This window comes from Tupaia chinensis, unplaced genomic scaffold (genome assembly GCF_000334495.1).
Source record: "Tupaia chinensis unplaced genomic scaffold, TupChi_1.0 Scaffold141305_1, whole genome shotgun sequence".
NCBI classification, from domain to species: domain Eukaryota; kingdom Metazoa; phylum Chordata; class Mammalia; order Scandentia; family Tupaiidae; genus Tupaia; species Tupaia belangeri.
In genome coordinates, this window is record NW_006201168.1 from 234640 (window position 1) to 238149 (window position 3510).

General features: G+C 45.9%; 1 long non-coding RNA gene across 1 annotated transcript; it reads left to right on the forward strand.

Moving 5' to 3' along the window:
• The first annotated feature begins 683 nt into the window (after positions 1-683).
• On the forward strand, positions 684-1945 carry LOC114005022 (uncharacterized). Its single transcript, XR_003546963.1, has 2 exons — positions 684-939; positions 1648-1945. It is a non-coding gene; the product is annotated as an uncharacterized LOC114005022 (long non-coding RNA).
• Positions 1946-3510: the final 1565 nt, after the last annotated feature.

A 3510-nucleotide genomic window follows, 5' to 3' on the forward strand; every position in this document is an offset into this window, starting at 1 on the left:
GGACGGTCGGCCCCTTTCTGCGCCTCGGAGCATGAGCTGCGTGTGGTCTCCCCCGTCTTCCTGCAGCTGCCCAGCTACGAGGAGGTCAAGTACCTGCCCACCTACGAGGAGTCCATGCGCCTGCAGCAGCTCAGTCCCGGCGATGTCGTGCTCCCGGTGTCGGTGCTCGGCCGCCCGCGAGGCGGCGACGCCGGGGAACCCGACGGTGGCCAGGGCCGCTTCCCGCTCATCTGAGCGCTGGAGGTCGCTGGGGGCCACGGAGGCTGTTGAAGCTGGGGGCTGCGGGTGGCGCTCAACGGCCGGCCGGGCTGGCCACTGCAGACACCAACGGACTCAAGACCCCCCCCTGGCACCCGGACCTGACAGCCGGTCGCCCCGCGACTGAGTTGCGGTAACCCGTGTCTCCCCGCCCTCCAGCGCGCTCCTGGGAGACGTTGGGCTTCCCTACGTTTTGGTTTTAGTTAAGGAAACGTTGGGCACGCGCAGGGGGTGCGGTGGCCGCGACAAGCCCCAAGCGCAACTCTGGAGGACGTCCCGCCCCCTGCCTCGCCGCGTCTTGTGCTCACTCGTAAGTGCCTGCTCCCCGAGTCCAGGGGAACGCCAGAGCCCTTGGGTGCGTCGGAGAAGGGCCGCCTTCTTCAGGGCTGCGCAGAATGGAGCTTAGCCTCACTTCTTTCCCTAGACAGGTGCCTGCGCCCAGGATGGGCGGGGGGCGGCTGGACACCGCGTGGGTTGAGGAGACCGGCGCTTGGCAGGATGGATTCCCTCCCTGGCGAGGACTCTGGAACTCTGAAACTCTTGGGTGTCTTCCTGGCCAAGCGGTGACCCCTGAGGCTCCTGAGAAGGTCGGGGATGTCCATGATGTATGGTATAGAGATCCAAGACCGTGTTCGCAATACGGTGCCGCAGGATCTGTGACTTTTTTCAATAACGGAGAAGGTATTTATATTTATTTGTCTTTTATTTTTATACTTTCACCATGTCTTGAACGCAACAGGAGAGCGTTTCAGTAAACTCATGACAAGACAATCATCACTTTTTTTTAGGCCGGTAATGGTCAGAAAGTTGCCTGCACCCTGTCAATACTGTTGAATGAAATGCTGGACATTATTTCATTAAAAATGAAAAGAAAAGAGGCCTGATCAAATGAGGAAACATGTGACATAAAAAAACATGAAGGATATCTTATTTTCACTATTTGAGAAGAATACATTTTATTTTTAGTACTGTGGCATAAGATCTAACTTTTTATAATAACTGTATACATTATATAGTCTAGGTCTCAATTGTGTCATTCACGTAATTGTATGTAAACATAATTGATACATATATGCCGTGCCATGAAGCATGATGTCATGCACCTCGTCCTCCACTTTTCATTTGGGATACATTTCAGGAGATGATACAGAACATGACTTGTGACTTGCAACTTTTTTGAAAAGCCATGCTTGTGCGACAATGTGCTACGGGTTTCAGTCAGCCTTTTTTTTTGAAGTGTCATTGTATCAGTTCTACCATTCTGTGAAGTGTTTAAACAAAAGGTATGACGTGCATTATTTACAATGCATAATATATTTCGATGTGTTGTGTGTAATGTACATAGGCATACTGTCTGTATACAATCAATGTACTTACTGTATGCCATAGTTATTGCAGGTGTGATCGTCTTGAAAGGAAAAGGAGGGAAACAAACACTAATGATTTCTCTGCCGGGGAAGGATAAATTACATCAAGAAACGTTACACGCATAGATCTCTCATGGGTCTAGACCATTGTTCCTTCGATTGAAGAAGTCTGACGATTCTGGGAAATCGTAACGTATCTGATTTGTATTAGAAGAAAAGGATTAGTTTAAACTTTTAAAGGCTGGTTGAAAAAGAGTCTGGCAGTTTTGAGAAATTTTTAAATGTCTGGATTGTAATAAAAGAGAATGGTTTATATGAAACTTCTAAAAGTGAATGACCCTGTCATTGAAAAATAAATCATTTGAAGTGTATTAAAACATAAAAAAAAATTTAAAAATCTTTCTCCATGCCAGTTTTATCAGATGTGTGACTACATGGTGTATTAAAATACTGGGTCGTCAGAGAAGTCACGACATATTTTTACATAGAAAAACATAGAAGAGGGGTCAGCTGGTGGCACAGTGGTCAAGACAGCTGGATTCCCACATGGCCAACTGAGAGGTTCAAGTCCTGGACCCAGCAGCTTGGAAAACACCCCAGCCATGTGTGTGTGTGTGTGTGTATGCACCCAAAAATCCCAAGAGAAGAGATCGCTGTATGGCCATCTCCCTTGGGAGGTGCTTTCCTACTTTTCTCTCTTGCTGTCTCTCTCTTGGGGGAGCACATATGCCCTACAGCAAACGGGGGGTGGGGGGGGAAGTACATGGAAAAACAGAATAAAGCATTGAGTTTATTTTGATGCCAAAAAAGAATCTTGAAATCCATCCATAGTTTTTTCATAATATGCATTTCCATGAACTTTTTTTTAACATCAGAGGGCATGTGTGTGCACCAGAGGGGGAGAGAGGGCCTGGCCACGCTGCAACCCCTTTCCTCCATTCCTGTCAGAATCCTGGGCAGCTGAGGCCTGGACTCAGCCACAGATCAGGCTCTCTACAGAGCTTTTAACCATTGTGTGACAGGGCTGAGAGAGACAGCAAGAGCGGAAGTGAGAAATCACTCCCCTGGGGCGGATGGCCATGCCGCAGTCCCTTCTCCTCCATTCTCCTCCTGGGATCTTAGGCACGCATGCACAGGTGCCTGGCATGATTTTCAAGCCACTGGCTCAGGGACTTGAACTGTGGTCAGCCATGTGTGAGTCCAGCAATGTAAGCACTGCGCCATCTGCTGGCCCACCTTGTAGTTATTCTACCTGGAAAGAATTCATAATGTGTTGCTGTTTTTTTTACTTATCTTTAATATCCTATATATAGCCAAAGACTTCAGTGTTTTCTAACTGTAAATAGAGTACTAGGGCATGGAATACTAATGGAATTAATATGGAACTTTTTATTTTATAGCATATCTACCATAACCAAACCCACCTGGAAGTGCCATGTTTTCCAGTACTGACTGAACCTTGCTGCTGATTTTCAGCTATCTAAGTAATTCAAATACTAAAAAAATTTCGGGCATGCTTTATTTTCGCTAGCTTCTCATGAGTAGGAAAATAAAGGTTCTGGATATAGGAATTCATCTAGAATGTAAAGAAACATGATTGATTTTCTAAATTTGTGTTAGATATATAAACATGTATATTTGTACATTATGTACACATATATGCACACGTGTATGTGTGTGTGTATGTAATTGCCAGTTGCTTAAAAGCAGTTCGTTACAGGTGTTTGATATCATAACCGAGGGGAAAACGTTTTCTTGAGAATAATTTTAAAAGGCCCTTAATTGCCACCTTCTGCAAATGGGAGTGTGTTTCAACTATGCAAAATGGCATTGACAATATGCCAAAGAGCATGAGATGTACAATATGAAAAAAATAAGATCCAAT